This window comes from Aegilops tauschii, chromosome 3 (assembly GCF_002575655.3).
Source record: "Aegilops tauschii subsp. strangulata cultivar AL8/78 chromosome 3, Aet v6.0, whole genome shotgun sequence".
Taxonomy (NCBI): domain Eukaryota; kingdom Viridiplantae; phylum Streptophyta; class Magnoliopsida; order Poales; family Poaceae; genus Aegilops; species Aegilops tauschii.
The window spans coordinates 291,706,663-291,723,515 of NC_053037.3; the positions used below are offsets into that span (position 1 = coordinate 291,706,663).

General features: G+C 44.9%; 1 long non-coding RNA gene across 7 annotated transcripts; it reads left to right on the plus strand.

Moving 5' to 3' along the window:
- Positions 1–795: 795 nt before the first annotated feature.
- On the plus strand, positions 796–5,039 carry LOC109778646 (uncharacterized). 7 transcript variants are annotated; one of them, XR_006672154.2, is made up of 7 exons: positions 796–1,117; positions 1,265–1,419; positions 2,289–2,363; positions 3,188–3,417; positions 3,511–3,709; positions 4,313–4,596; positions 4,707–5,039. It is a non-coding gene; the product is annotated as an uncharacterized lncRNA (long non-coding RNA). The 7 variants fall into 7 exon arrangements; XR_006672152.2 differs by having other exon boundaries at positions 851–1,117; positions 3,522–3,709; XR_006672155.2 differs by having other exon boundaries at positions 851–1,117; positions 3,526–3,709.
- Positions 5,040–16,853: the final 11,814 nt, after the last annotated feature.

Consider the following 16,853-nt stretch of genomic DNA (forward strand, 5'->3'; position numbering starts at 1 on the left):
TTATGTTAATGTTATGAACTGTGGAACGGGGCCGCGATGACTGTTTAATTATGTTTTATGTTTTTATGTTTGCGTTTATTTTAATTTTTTCGGCACTTCTTTTAGTTTTTGCGGATCTTTTATATCACGTCCACCCCGGACATGATATGGCGTGCGGCCGCGCGTTGGACGCATTGACACGGCAACGGCCCCAAACAGACACGGAAGATTCCATTGCCGTCCCAAACGGACGAAAGCAGATCAAAGCGAACGTCCGTTTGGGGTCGTGCACTAGAGTTGGCCTCAGGAAGGATTCAGCTGAAGGATTCAGCTGAAGCCAATCCAACGTTCATGGATGTCGTGACGCACATGCACAAAGGGGCATGACACGGCAGGCTGTGGTTGGTCGGAGCTTGGCGACGCGGGGACGATCAACACAACAATCGCCAGGGTAGCAGCTGCGGATGGCTGCGAACAGATGGGCGGATGGTGCATAATGAATGGGTGTGGTGGCAAATCTGGCTTATGGTGTCTGGTGGCAGCATGGCCGTGCTCGTTTATCTTTTTTTAAATGTTGGTAGTGGACCTATCAAATTCATCTATCTACTATCCCTATAAAAACACGAGAGGGGTAGATCCAAATAATCTCAGCCGTCTATGGGTAAGATCTAAAGGTTTAAGACCTTCCAATTAAACACATTCAGCTGCGCATCAAGGGCGAACGCCCGCGCTAGCCACGTCGGCGCTGGACCCACGCGCTCACGTGAGAGGGGCTTCGCTGGATATCTCACCCGCAGATAACGCCAAATTTGCGATGGATCCTTTCCTTCCCTGCGAAGGTAAAAACGGCTCGGGATTTGACCCCTCTCTCGTTTCCTCTCCCGCATAACCCTCTCCTTCCGCCTCCGCCGCCACACCCCTCGGGTTTGAAGCCCACACACGCGACCTCTCTCCCATGTAACCGGCCGGCATGAGCGTCGCCAGCGGGAGAGCACGCAGCCCACCCCAACAGCAGCGGGGAGCTGGCCTGCCGCCGCCGCCGCCTGCCGCGCCTCGCCGGGGAGGCGACCCGGCGACCGGAGGAGAGGGCACCATGGCGCGGAAGCATGGCTGGCAGCTCCCGGCCCACACCCTGCAGGTCCGTCCGTCCGTCCGCCAGCTCCTCCCCCCTCCCTTCCCCACCTTTCCCTTTCCTCCCACGCTGGCTCGGATCGGCGCGGCAACTGGGACGGAGGCCGTACGCACCCTCGCCGATGGCGGCGTATTGATCCAGCTAAATCGGCAGGCGGCTTCCGGCGGAGGAGTCTTGTAGTGTTCGTGGAGGCTACGAGGAGGTAGCGATGGGGATCGGCTACCGAGCGAGGGCAAGGGCGCCGATCTCCCATCTCCTGTTTGTAATCACCGACGCGGCCACCATCGACTGGATCTTCACCCCCTCAGGTGCGCTCACACTTTTCCTCTCTGCAGTACTTGGATCCCTGTACCCCCCCCCCCCCCCCCCCCCCCTTCTCTACCAACCGGTGATGAACAGATTAATGTGTCTCTACACCTTGTTAGTTAGTACTATTAAGAAAATAAAGGTTGTTGGACGAGCTGCAGCCGATGGTCGGTGATATACTGATATGTGTTTGTGCCAGAGCTTTTGCACTCTCCTTGCATCAATTCTTTATGTAACTGTACTATGTCTGGCATAATAGGATGATGAGGCAAGTCAGTAAGTTGAGAAGGTCAACAGTTGAAGCGAATCTCAATGTATTACTTGATAACTCTTTAGTGCATTTTTTGTGCCAACATTACATTAATCAATCACTTTGATTAGTGGAAGCAACTAAACTGTTGTTGTAAGTACACATAATCAGAACGAAGGGTGAGGCGGACAAGCAGATCAATAGGTTGCTATATTATTCCACATATATGGGTTTGTGTGATGTTATTTTGGATTACTAAGATTGTTAATCTATACTGGAAATTAGCGGCTGTTAAAAATTAGTCTTGATTTACTATAGCAATAGTTGTTGGTTACAGCCATTAAAAAGATTGATTAGTTCTATCAGGTTATTTAAACAGCAGCAAGGAATGAACATTACTGCTCTCTTTGATTTTCTTTGATGTTTCCTCTTTTGTCTGATCTGAAATAATATGTCATGACTCATGACTATATATTCTACCCCACATCATCATTCCTTCTACATCGCTCATAGGAGAATATTGTAATGGCACTTTATTACTTGGTGGTAATAGACATATCTCCAGTCTTGCCATGTTTGTACAATTAATTTAATTCAATTCCAAACATGTATCATTTGCAGAAGATGTGCCATGAGTTGATGGGCAGCTAGCCGTTGCAAGAGCATTCAGAGATATGAGCTGCTACTCATACACAGGTATTAGCTTCTGTGTTGTCTAAATTAATTTAGTTTGAAACTTGGATGAAACGGCCAAACGAACTTGATCTATATTGATTCTGCTAATTGAGCTATGTAGGGCACAATAAATATAGCTTTTTCTTATTTCTTTCTGGAAGCATTTGCCAAAGAAATTGAAAGGCAGCACTCTTATCAGCTGTCATTTATCGTTTCTTCCGATAAATCCCTGCTTAGTTATTTCTCACAGGAATGATATATAGGTTGCTCTTGGTTCATCTACTTTGTACTTATGAGTTATGAGATGTTTCTCTGTTTTAGATTGTGGAGTAGTCGTGTGATCTGTAAAATGTACTGCATACATACCAAAGAAAGTATTTGGATTTGCGAATCGTGTAATACAAACTGGGATGTGGGCTTTCTATAACAGGTTGAGGTTCAAATCCTGAAAGTTAGTGATGTAGCCATGAAAATCAGGGAAGCTTCTCTTTTTTCCTTTTATCACATGAAATGAGTGCTATTATCACTGTATTCGTATTTTGTTATTCTTTCTACAATGATCAGGCATGGGTATTCTTTTGAAGTGAGCTTCATTTCTCTATAGTCAGGTCTCTAGCTGGTATTTTTAAAAATATTTTCAGTGCCATGAAATGATCAAATTCGATGATTCACATGTATCAAACAACACAACTCAGCTGCTGTGTTCTTGTTTTTTCTATATACTTGCTCCGTACTCCGACAGATCTAAATCCATAAATACAACAATGTTGGGTTGCTCTGTTTTATCTACTATAATTTGCACGCCTATTTTTTAAAATTCTTATTGTTTCATTCACTTGCTGAAGCTCCTACAAACTTACGGAGCCATTGTTCTCCTACCTGGGAGCGGATAGGAAGGATTTGGGTGCCGGCAACGTGGGGCTGAGAAGAAAGGAGGATGTGTGAGGACAACTAGTGGGCGTACTACAACCGCAGCTGATTCATGTGTGTTGTTTGTTCGATCCAACCCTTCCGTCTGCAGGGCCTGGCGAAGGGAATGAAGATGCACACCCTCGGCCACGACTTTGTCCTCTAGGTACAAAAGCGAGATAGACTGAAATTTGATAAACATTTGCTGAATATAAAGTATTGCATGATTCCTTGCATTAGCCTCTTTCCAAATGCTCAGTTTTATGACAGGAAGATTTTACATGGTTCAAATGTCCTGTCTCCTAGCTATGACAAGGATTATATATGCCTCCTGTATGGCAGCTACACTCTTGTAAATGTCACGGATGGGAGGGAAGACAAGGAGGGCACAGGAAACAGTCGACGAAACATGGTTGAAGTTGTTGTTGTTCTGCACCTCATCCAAACCATCTTTAGATGTATGTCTAAGCTGAGCCCTCTCTTTTCTTGCATCCTTAGTATATCCTGCCTCGATGTCCTTGGTAGTTATTGATTTGTTTTCATATTAAGCGACTTCGCTGATATAACTTGGCATCTTTAGAAGCTTATAGTGTCCTCCTTTCTTGTATTTTAATGTTGCATAATCTTGGTTGATAAAAAAGTGATCGCGCAATATTTTATGTTCAACAATCCAGTTTGTTACCTGTGTATACCTTGTGTTTTTTTAACTCCGTCAATCTGGGTTTATGAAAATTCAGTTCCCTATGTATATTTGTCAGCAAGTCCACTGTCATCTACTTCCTTGTTTAATAGATAATGTTACATTTTTATTTGCAAAACTGTGAACATTAAGTAGATGGCATGAAAGACGAAACATAGCTCTATGAGAGTTGTTGGCCACTACATGTACTCACTTTTTGATAGTGTTTGTTTTTACCTTCAGAGCTGAAAAGTAATGTTGTGTTAATTGTAAGCTGATACAAAATCAACTTCAGTTTGCTAAAGAAAGTTCTCTTGCTAGCCTTATGGAAAATTGACCCCAAAAGATCAGTATAGACTTAGCAGTTTAATTTTTTCTGCAGGTTGGAAAAGTACAGGCAAAGCGCTCAGCATTGGTGTGGTCTCTTCGTATAGTCTCAAGTTGACGCTATTAAAGATAGACTTGATAAAAAATACAACACATGTGATGGCTTTCATGTGCACGTCAAGTCTATTGATGGTTTTCAAGGAGAAGAGGACGATATATTAATACTATGAACGGTAATATCCAATTGGAATGGAGTTGTTGGGTTTCTTGCTGATAACCAAAGAACAAACATTACATGGGACAAGGGCAAGGCTCTGGATTTTCTGAATGAATCGTTAGGTACGCAGGCAACATTTATATATATTCACTTGCATCTCAGATCACTGTCGTAAAAATCTGTCGTAAATAATTATGGCACTGACACTCTGCCTGTTGTTGTGCCTCTCCAGGATATACACAACTGAAGCGATGACGTCCTGCCGGTGTATATTGGCGACGACCGCATCGACAGGATCCTGGTGGCCAAGTGCCTCAAGGAGAGCAGCACGTCTTACTCACTCCAGGACCCAGCAGAGCTTTTTCATGGCCTTTAGACATTTGAAACGGAGGGAGTATGATCCTCCTATATTTGTGTGCTTGTAGCTTTGATCTATTTTATGAATGTGTGCTGTTGCTGTATCTTATTTTTCCAACCTATTGATCCTGTCACATGTGCGCCAGGGCAGGCTCTGGTCAGCACTAAGGGATTTTAGTTATAATTCCATGAGCAATGCTTGCATTCACATGTGCGTCCAGAGCATAAAAAAGATCTGAAAAGTGCGGTGACCTACCTGGCACTGCAAAGTTTCCGCTCAGGAGGCGCCGCGAGGGGCGCCCCAACCACTAGTGTTTAATGCAACAAGCCACGGATCCCACTCATCCCATCGATTGCCCACTAATCCCTCCATACCCCTTTTCGTTGTCATCAAACTGCCATTCCCTCAGCTAAAAAGAAACTGCTCTTCCCTGAGCACATGACGCACCACGTCGTCTTCTCCCTGCTGCCACCCCCGCCGCTCCACCTCCGCTGCTCCACGGACGCGGGCGTGGGTCACCGTCGGTGCCGCCGCTCGCCGCTTCTCGTCTGCTTCCGACGGACATGAACGCGGGTCTCCTTAGCCGCTCGCCGTTCGGCTACTGCCCCACGGACGCGAGCGAGGACTGAAGCTGAGCGTTCGGGCCGGTGAATTGGGCATGAGGACGAGGCAGAGCACGAGCGGCGGCTAACTGTGCTCGCGGCAGTGATGGCTATAGAGCAAGCCTGATTTCTGGTGCACATTATAGCAGGCCGACTGTAATCATTCGATTGTCCCTGTAATGGCTGCCTCAGTGTCCAATGCCCCCTACAAATTCTGGCTTGAGCGTGCATGATGATGCCGACGTGGTATGCGTATTGGATGGATGACTAAGGGCACGGCCGGCAGGCATATGTGTTGTGCGTGCGTGTTGACTCAGGTAATCAGATGTGTTGTATGTGTGCCCAACAAGTGTTTGCGTCAATGCTCGTCTGAAAACGGTTGTGTCAACTTTTGCATTTTAGTTCACAAACATGAAATCATTAGCACCTTCTACTATTTTAGTTCACTAGCACCTTCTATTTTTAATCATTAGCACCTTCTTATCCTGGTAGTAATCAAATTCTTTATCAGGACCTTGTCTAGAATATAACTGCATTGTAGGAATTGCACACTTATAGGAGCCATTGCCTAGATCTGGAGAGTAATGGACTCATGTAAATTCAAGCTCTGGTTCTTATGTAATGGCGTATTGCTATGCATCATGTATGCAGGTGAAAACACGATAGAAACAAAGGTTTCTTGATGATATCAGTTATTTGGTGAAACAACTGTTGTACATACAAGCTTCCTTTTACTTAGCCAAGAGAGGAAAATGATTTCTGACTTTAGTTCAAAATATTATGGTGTCAGTTTCATAATTCATTGCTTCACCAAATCAAGAGATAATTTCCAAGAGGAGATGGATCTAGCCAGGTCCTGTTGTCATGTAAATATATGGGATTTTTAGGCCCTATTGCTTGGTCTCTTCTCCGTGGCCACACCATCGTCGCCCCAAGCCATGGTGAACTATTTATCCTTTTGATTTATTTACCTCCAGTTCTCCCCTTTACTTTCCATGCTTCTCCTTCATGTACAGACCTTAAGCTGGGGGTTGAGAAGCACCACGAAGACAGAAAGCTGGCACAATGCTCTGTGAAAAAATACGCAGAGTTCAGCAGCAAGAACGTAACTCATCTCTCCACCATATTTTTTTTTTGGAAATTGTGCAGCTGCAGACATGCACTAATTTGTGATTTAGCACTCTGACTCTGTAGTTCAAAATTTGGTATTAGCTGTTGATTGTGCTAGAGATACAATACTTCAGTTCCTGCTTGAATCAGTTTGGCATAAGAGGTGGAGGATTGGGCCAAAATCTTCCTCTTTGGGATTTCTATGTTTGGAACCATAGTGTAAGTTGGGGATCTTTATTTCTGTTCAAATCAAATTACTTGCAACTGTATTCTCGCGTGTTTCATATTTTATGCATTTCGTATTCATAAGGTACTACAAAAGATTTTGTTGTGATGATGCAAAGCATGATTTAATAATCTTTTATCCTACACACTTTACATCTGGTTTCATAAACACTCTGCTTTTCTCCACGTCAGCTACCTGGTCAGGTTAACAGAGTCAATGGCTGTAAAGGACTTTGGCGATGATTCTGGTGAACGACTGAATGCCTAGTCTATCTTTATCAATTGCAGGAATTGGTAAACCTCTCATCTATGGAGTGATATTGATTTGTCGAGAGCTATCAAAAGTTTTGCTTCCCAATTTTAGCCACCTTCACACATTTTAGATGCAACACTTGCAAAAGTGAGTTAAAATTTAGATGGATAGCTCAGCCGAGAAAACACATTTTTTCTCCTTTGATTTCTTCTTGTCCAGGCCAGGAACCATCTTGCGCTCAACCATATTCATGTTCTTTGACTCACTTTTCCATCAAGGTAAACCCTTCGGTTCCGTTTGTTTTTGTTCAAGTGTCGTTCTCAATCAGTTTATAGCCCATGTCTTCAGATCATGTACTCCCTCCGATCCAAATTAGTTGTAGTTCAAATGAATGTATCTAACACTAAGATACATCTAGATACATCTGTTTCAGCGACAAGTAATATGGATCGGAGGTAGTACTTTTTTTGACATGTAGATCATATACTTTTAGCTGTATAGTTTACAGCTAGAGCACAACGAGCACTCATCTTCGGATTTGTTCCTTGATCTGCCTACGTAAAACATTTGTATGTACTTGAATTTTAGTTTGGGATCTAGATAGATTGGCTCACAGATTTATGATGTCATATACTGCCTCTTGAAACACGGAATTGATATTCTACCAATTAGTCAATGCTCTTCATAGTTGCTAAGCAGAGCACTCATCTTCGGATTTGTTCCTTGATCTGCCTACGTAAAACATTTGTACGTACTTGAATTTTAGTTTGGAATCTAGATAGATTGGCTCATAGATTTATGACGTCATATACTGCCTCTTGAAACACGGAATTGATATTCTACCAATTAGTCAATGCTCTTCATAGTAGCTAAGCAGTGGACGTGGGCATCTTAATTCCTAAACACAACATTTCCAGTCATTTTTATGACTTTGGAATTAGGTATTATACGTACTTTGTATGAGATTTAATTTTTTTTCAAAAAAGTAGGTCTATTTAACGATAGAACTAAGGGCCGAGCTAGGCGCTGGCCGATCGGCCCAAATTTGGACCGGTGCAGCAGCCCAGTTTTAGCGATTACAACCATGGATTTCACGTCCCTGTTTCGTCCGCCTCCCCCGTGCACGGGATTGATTATGCCCCCTACCTCCGCGTCCCGCCTCCCCATGCGTCCGCTGCCTCTACCTTCGCCTATGTATACCTCGCCCCTGCTGCTTGCAGCTCTAGGGGGAGGTGTGGAGCAAGGGGAGGGAACGGGTGAACATGGGAGGATAAGATGGTGAGAGCAATCAAAACAAGAGGATGAGAAAGATGGTGAATCGGGTCACGACGGGAGACACACGATCTCTCACGATCCAACGACCCCACACGCGACCGGCTAGCTCTGTCGGTCGGCCGGGTAGAATCATTTGCCTAGATTAATGTATTGTAGCTGAGACGTTCGTTGCACATGCAAGCTTACTAGTTGATCAGAAGGGAGAACAAACGGGCTAGAAGCATAACACCAAAGTAAAGAGAAGAAAGAAAAACCAAGGAGAAACAAACTTACAAAGACCTCGGCCCTAAGAACTCAACCTGGGTCAAAGGGGATACCGGCTTATGCTAGATTCCACAGATGGATCTCGTCCCTCGGCCATGGGTTCCTGTTGGAACACCCTCCTATTCCTCTCCCTCCATATCTCCCCTGAAAGATGGAGCGGGAAAAGCGTTCCCTTTTTCCTCTCTTGTTCTGCTTTTTATAGAAAAGGAGGATGACCCCCGGCCTCTGCATCTGGGAGATGCATACGATCACTTTATTGATTATTTTCGAGGACCTTACAAAGTATTACAACAATATGCTTGAATCCGCCATCTTGGCAACGTATGCCACTACTCCTATCCATATGATGAAGGGGTGCTAGCTGGGCCAAATACCCAGACCACTCACCTAAGCCTATCATCAAAAGCCAGAAGCCCCAGCCGAGCCACATACCGGGTCTGCGGCATAAACTGATCTGACACACTCACATGTGTCGTCGCCGCCATCTTCCATAGGTCCGTCTTCAGAGCAGATATTGAGGCTTCTACCTTGTCAGGCCACTCTACCATCGACGCCAGACAACTACCTCCTCCTCTGCGAGTCCATCACCGCGCATCGGGCGCCGAGTCTCCACTGCGCCACGCCGCCGAGATCCGCCATCATCAATGTGTAGGATGAAGCACCGCTCCACCAAATAAGCCGCCCACTAGTCCCTCGATCCCATGTACGCCTCCAAGAATGACGCCCCCAACGAGGAAACGACATCAACGCGCCGCCGTCATCCGATCTATTGATCTAGGGTTTCCCCCGGAGGGAGGGGATAGAGGTCTGGAGCTTCTCCACGGCGATGCCTTCAAGAAGGTAATGACACAACAGAGTGCCACCAACGCCGGTCTTGGCATCAAGCCGAGAACGAGGTTTTCACCCGGATCCGCTCGAAGAACCTCCATCAAGCATCGTGTGCATGGGTCGCCGCCGATCTGCGCCGCCGCACATCGAGCAGGTCGCACCGGCCAGATCAGATCTGTCCGGAGGGCAAACCACGCATGGCGCCGACCCAACCACCAGGCCCTCCATGCCGCCACCGCTGATTTGAGGTCAGATGGTCCTTCGCCGCAGAGCCGGCCGCCGCCGCTGGATGCAGCCAAGGCCGCTGCCCGAAGCAGGGCCGGCCGCCGCACCCGCCACCATCGTCGCCCTAGGCCGAGGCGGCCGCCGCACCGCCGCCGGTCAAGGTAGGCCCGCCACGCCACCAAGGCTAGATCGGCCGTGCCACCACACACCGCGGGGCTCCACACCGCCCCCATGGCACAGGAGAGAGGGAAGGCCCCCGCCACCGCCGTCAGCCCCCGGGCTATAGGCCGGTAGCGTCCTTCGGCGGCAGCAAAGGGAGGGATGGAAGGACGGGAAGCCCCCGGCGGCTAGGGTTGTGATCCCGCCCGAGTCGCTCGAGCGGGGCCGACGCGGGGGGAGCGGGGGGAGCCATCCATCCACTGATGCTATTTTTGCCATTCCAGGAAGCTGGCCTTAAAGCATCTCCAGCCGTTCGCTCCCCAAGGGGTTAGAAAAAGCGCTGCTTGGCGCGAACCGACGATATTTTCGCCGTGGGGGCGATCGGGTTCCCAGCCGCCGCCCCCAGACGCCCTTTTTGTAAACATATTTAAAAAGAAACTCGGCCAAAATTCGGCAAACACAACATAGATTCGGTGATATTTAGGCGTTCCACAGTTCTTTACATACAGAAAACATAAAATCTACTAAAAAAAGAAAACAAAGGGCTTCGTGCCTACATGCCGAAGAACTTGTTGAACGCGGCGTAGTCGTCGCCGCCGCCGTCGTCCTCCTTCTCCTTCTTCACAGGGCCGTCCCTGCTAGACCCCTGCCCGGGGTCGCCCTGGCGGACTGGTTTAGCCGGCGGCGGCGCGTCGTCGTCGTTGTCCTCGAGCATGATTACTCCTCCCTCCTCGCGGCCACGGCGGCGCGCGGAGATCTCCTCCAGGGCGCGGCACTGGCGCTCCATCTCCAGCTGGGCCCAATCCTCCCGCGCCCACTTCATGGCGGCCTCGTCGTCGAGCGCGTCATTGGGCTCGCTCTTCACGGCGGCGAGCCCAGGCTCTGTGTTCGGTTTAACGTGGCGAGGGGGGGGGGCCGAGGAGGAGGCACGTCCGCCCTCGTTGATGACAATGCGGGCGTTGTGGGTGCGCTGACCGAGCGGCGTTTCCACGGGCTCGACCTTGACACTGACGAGCGCTGGCGACCCGGAGGAGTGGGAGGAGGATCGGGAGGAGGAGGAGGACCCGCCTAGCATTCTCCTCGGCAGCCATGGGCCGCCACTCCGGCGGGGGACCGGGGCCGCCGGGTACTCGAGCGGCGGATCGTTGCCGCCCTCGAGGTACTCGAGGACGGCATGGAACGTGCGGCCGGGTGATGCGTCTCCGACGTATCTATAATTTGTGAAGTATTCATGCCATGTTTACAACAATTTTATATGGTTTTGGTATGATTTGATTAACTAACCCAGGCTGACGCTGTTTTTAGCAAAACTACCGTGGTGCCGTTTTTTGTGCAGAAATAAAAGTTCTCGGAATGTGCTGAAAATTTATGGTGATTTTTTATGGACCAAAAGAGAACCCCGAAGCACAAGAGTTGGACCAGAAGAGTCCCGAGGCGACGACAAGGTAGGGGGGCGTGCCCTACCCCCGGGAGGGTGCTCCTACCTTGCCACTGCCTCGTGGACCCCCTTGACGTGAGACAGACGCCAAAAAATCCTATAAATACCAAAACCTCCAGAAATAAACCTAGATTGGGAGTTCCGCCGCCGCAAGCCTCTGTAGCCACGAAAAATCTATCTAGGCCCTCTCTTGCACCCTGTCGGAGGGGGCCATCATCACCAGAGGCCATGGAGGAGGATCCCGGAGGGGCCATCATCACCATGGAGGCCAAGGACTTGAGGGAGAATCTCTCCCCATCTAGGGGGGTATGGAGGAGGAAGCACAAGGGGGAGACACTCTCCCCCTCTCTTTAAGTGGCGCCGGAGTGCCGCCGGGGAAACCATCGCCGCAGTGATCGTGTTCATGAACATCACCATATTCATCACCATCCTCATCTCTTTTACGCGGTCCACTGTCCCGCACCCCGCTGTAATCCCCTACTTGAACATGGTGCTTTATGCCACATATTATGATCCAATGATGTGTTGCCATCCTATGATGTTTTGAGTAGATTTCTTTTGTCTTTGGGTTGATTGATGATCTAGATTGGTTTGAGTTGTATGTTTTATTTTGGTGATGTCCTGTGGTGCCTTCCGTATCGCGCACACGTGAAGGATTCCCGCTGTAGGGTATTGAATACATTCATGATTCTCTTATAGTGGGTTGCTAGAGTGTCAGAAGCTTAAACCCGAGTAAGGGGGTTGTTGCGTATGGGATAAAGGGGACTTGATACTTTAATGCTATGGTTGGGTTTTACCTTAATGATCTTTAGTAGTTGCGGATGCTTGCTAGAGTTCCAATCATAAGTGCATATGATCCAAGAAGAGAAAGTATGTTTGCTTATGCCTCTCCCTCATGTGAAATTGCAATAACGACTACCGATCTTGTTAACAATTGCCTAGGACAATTCCGCACACCGATCCATCACTATTCCACACTCGCTATTTGTAATTTATTATAATATATTCTAACTTTATGTTAACAACACCTACTTTTATATTTTAGTTCTCCGATATCATGCAAAACTATCTTCTTCATACCCACAGTGTAGTTTTATTTCTCGTTTCTAGATGGAAGCAAATGTTTGGTGTACGTAGAGTCGTATCAGTGACAGATAGGAATTGAGAGAATATTGATCTTACCATTAGCTCCTTGTGGGTTCGACACTCCATATTTATCACTTCCACCTTTGGAAATTGCTAGGATGATTCCATGCACTTGGGGATTATCAAGCTCTTTTCTAGCGCCGTTGCCTGGGAGCAATAGTGTGGGGTTGATATTCTCGTGTGTGCTTGTTTGCTTTCTTCACTAAGTAGATTTTGTTTTTCCTTCTGTTTTTGTTTTCTTTAGTTGTGGGCGAAACATACTAAAAAATTAAGAAATGAAAATACAAAAAAGAATTACTTGCCTCTTATGCCTAAAAACGTTTTCAAAAAGAGAAGTGACTGGAAGGTTATGCATTAGAGAAGTGAGGGTCGACCTTGAACACTTGTGTTCATGCTCATGAAAACAATGTAAAAAATTTCATGAAAGTTTCTAAAAAATATATTATCCCCTTGTATATATCCATTGTATTATAAAAATAATGTGCCAAGTTTTGGTTTTAGGATGTTTAAATTGCTTGTTTGGCGTGTGCAGCAGAAAAAACAAAAACTTTTGTTGTAGTATTTGAATTTTCATTTTTTATTGGAGCATGATAAAATCATGAAATTTTTACACAGTACTGGTCTGCAAATTGTCTATTTGTGCTAATGTTTAGAATTTTTGGAGTTAGAGAAGTATACGAAAGTTCCAGATTGCTACAGATTGTCCTGTTTTTGACAGATTCAGTTTTCTATGTGTTGTTCACTTATTTTGATGAATCTATGGGTTGTATCGGGAGGTATGAACCATGGTGAAGTTGGAATACAGCAGATATAATGCTAATATGAAATTGGAATGAGTTTACAACAGTACCTAAAGGTAGTGATTTGCTCCATTATACTAACGGATCTCATATGGTTTTTTTGTTAAGTTTTGTGTGGATGAATTGTTCGAAGACCGAGGAGTTATCAATATGAGAAGAATAAGGAGAGGCAAGAGTTTAAGCTTGGGGATGCCCAAGGCACCCCAACTAAAATATTTCAAGGATACTCAAGCATCTAAGCTTGGGGATGCCCCGGTTGGCATCCCATCTTTATTCCTCAACAATTACCGGTATACCTCGGTTTTTGTTTTGTTCACATGATATGTGTCTTTTGAGTTTATTTTTCCTTCTTTTCCTTTATGCACCATGCTAGTATGAGGTAGTCCTTCATTGATTTATAGAATGCTTCACGCGCTTCACTTAAATCTTTTGAGTATGGTTTTATAGAATGCTCTTTGTGCTTCACTTAAATCTTTTGAGTATGGCTTTATAGAATGCTTCATGTGCTTCACTTATATATATTTTGAGATCGGATATTGGTAAATCTATATTATTTGTAGAATGCTCTATGAACTTATATCTTTTAGAGTATAAATAAAATTATCATCGGAATTGGGCTTGGAAGAGTATCATTAGAATATCATGCCTAGCTAAAAAGGCATTAAAGAAAAGCACTTGTTGGGAGACAATCCAATTTTTATCCTTACTGTTTTTGTGTGTTCACATTATTAAGCTACTGTAGTAATCATGTTTTATAGCTTTTATTTCAATAAAGTGCCAAGTAAGACCTTTGGGCTGGCTTACGGTGATAGTTGATTTGATCTTACTGAAAAACAGAAACTTTTGCACCCAGTAAAATAATTTTCATTTTTAACAGAAGCGCGATAGAATACTGATTCTTTTTACACAAGATTGATATACAAATTCCCTAGGTTGTCCTACTTTTTCAGAAATTTTGGAGTAGCATAAGTATGGTTGTTGTTCAGATTATTACAGACTATTCTGTTTCTGACAGATTCTATTTTCAATGCATAGTTTGCTTGTTTTCTAGTTTCCGTGGCTTATATTGCTCAATGTAAATTGTAGAAATGATATGGTACAGTAGGTATTGTGTTAGAACAATTATGAATCTTATCTTGACAGTACCAAAGTGAATGATTTGCTCTTTATCATACTAACCCATCTCACGAAGTTCTGTTAAGTTTTTTGTGATTGAAGTTTTCAAATTTTGGGTGAGATATCGATACGAGGAGAATAAGGAGTGGGAAGACCCTAAGCTTGGGGATGCCTAAGGCACCCCAAGGTAATATTCAAGGAAGACTCAAGCGCCTAAGCTTGGGGATGCCTCGGTAGGCATCCCCTCTTTCGTCTTCAAAACCGTCGGTATACTTTACTCGGAGCTATATTTCTATTCATCACATGACATGTGTTTTGCTTGGAGCGTATTTTCATTTTACTTGCTGTTTGAATAAAATCATTGGATCTGACATCTTGAATGAGAGAGAGTCCTCCCATGGCTATTTAACTATTTGACTACTCATTGTTCTTCACTTATATCTTTTTGGAGTAGTTTGTCATTTACTCACGTGCTTCACTTATATCCTATGAATAAATGGTTGAATAAATTAAATATCATCAATCTGAAATTATATATATTTCATATGCTTATCCCATGGGGAATAATGACTTCACATATAAGAAGTATAGGTGGTAAAATTTATTAAAAGTTAGCAAACACAACATTGGTCACTTGAACAATGCATAAAAGAATATTGAAGGAAGAGAGATTTCACATATAAATATACTATCTTGGACATGTTCTATGATTGTGAGCCCCATTAATTATTTTCAAACTTGAGCAAATTAGTTGAAGCTGGACAAGGAAGACAACGAAATGAGTTATGTTTGGGTATATTTGTATAGAAGTTATATTGTTATGGATCCTCCAACATGTGCTGCTTGCTTAGGATCTTTTGTTAGCCAAAATTTTGTACTAAGTAGAGATACTACTTGTGCATCCAAAACCCTTAAACCCCATTTCATGCCATGAGTGTCCACCATATCTACCTATGGATTGAATAATATCCTTCAAGTAAGTTGTCATTGGTGTAAAAAGCAATAAAAATTGCTCCTAAATATGTATGATCTTTTATTGCAAGGGAAAATAAGTGTTGTACGAACTTGTGATGGTAAAGAAATAAAAGCGATGGACTGCATAATAAAGGTTGCTATCACAAAGGGCAATACAATGTGACGTTCTTTTTCATTAAGAGTTTGCACATCCAAAATTAAAAAGCGCATGACAACCTCTGCTTCCCTTTGCGAAGGGCCTAGCTTTTTACTTTCTTGTATTTACTTTTATGCAAGAGTCAATAGCATTCCTTCTTATTTCAACCTCAATTATTCCTTAGTTGGCAAGCATTACGTGGTGGGGAAAGATCTAGGCACATATGGTCATTCAAATATATTTGATCATGAATCATTATTGTTGACAATTATCTATATGATAAATAAGTTGGGAGGCGAAACATTAAGCCGCTATCTTTCTCTGTGTTCGACGGATACTATTTGTTCTAAAAATATGCTTTGAGTGTTAGCAATCATGGAAGACTATATGATAGTTGAGTATGTGGAATTTGCTAAATCAAAGCTCTTACATAGACCCTTCCTGAAAATAAGATGAATTGCAATTGTTTGGTGACTGAAAGCCTAGTTTGTTAGTTCTCAAGAAACTTTATGGTCTATACTTAAACATGTGAATAGCTTGCTACTTGATCATGAGAAGTTTTATGAGATGAGCTACTGTTTATGATAAACAATAATGCTAGAAAAAGTGTTTGGAACTATCATTGATAAAATTTATGCACTATGCTAGCATTCACACTTCATAAATTATTTCTTTTATCATTTAGCTACTCGAGGACGAGCAGGAATTAAGCTTGGGGATTCTGAGACGTCTCCGACATATCTATAATTTATGAAGTATTCGTGCCATGTTTACAACAATTTTATATGGTTTTGGTATGATTTGATTAGAACTAACCCAGACTGACGCTGTTTTCAGCAGAACTACCGTGGTGTCATTTTTTGTGTAGAAATAAAAGTTCTCGGAATGGGATGAAAATTTACGGTGATTTTTTATGGACCAAAAGAGAACCCCAAAGCACAAGAGTTGGACCAGAAGAGTCCCGAGGCGACGACAAGGTAGGGGGGCGCGCCCTACCACCTCGGGAGGGTGCTCCTACCTTGCCGCTGCCTCGTGGACCCCCTTGACGTGAGACCGACGCCAAAAATTCCTATATGTACCAAACCCCCCAGAAATAAACCTAGATTGGGAGTTCCGCCACCGCAAACTTCTGTAGCCACGAAAAATCAATCTAGGCCCTCTCTGGCACCCTGCCGAAGGGGCCATCTTCACCGGAGGCCATGGAGGAGGATCCCGGAGGGGGCCATCATCACCATGGAGGCCAAGGACCAGAGGGAGAACCTCTCCCCATCTAGGGGGGCATGGAGGAGGAAGCACAAGGGGGATACACTCTGCCCCTCTCTTTCGGTGGCGCCGGAGTGCCGCCGGGGAACCATCGCCGCGGTGATCGTCTTCATCAACATCACCATCCTCATCTCTTTTACGCGGTCCACTCTCCCGCACCCCGCTGTAATCCCCTACTTGAACATGGTTTATGCCACATATTATGA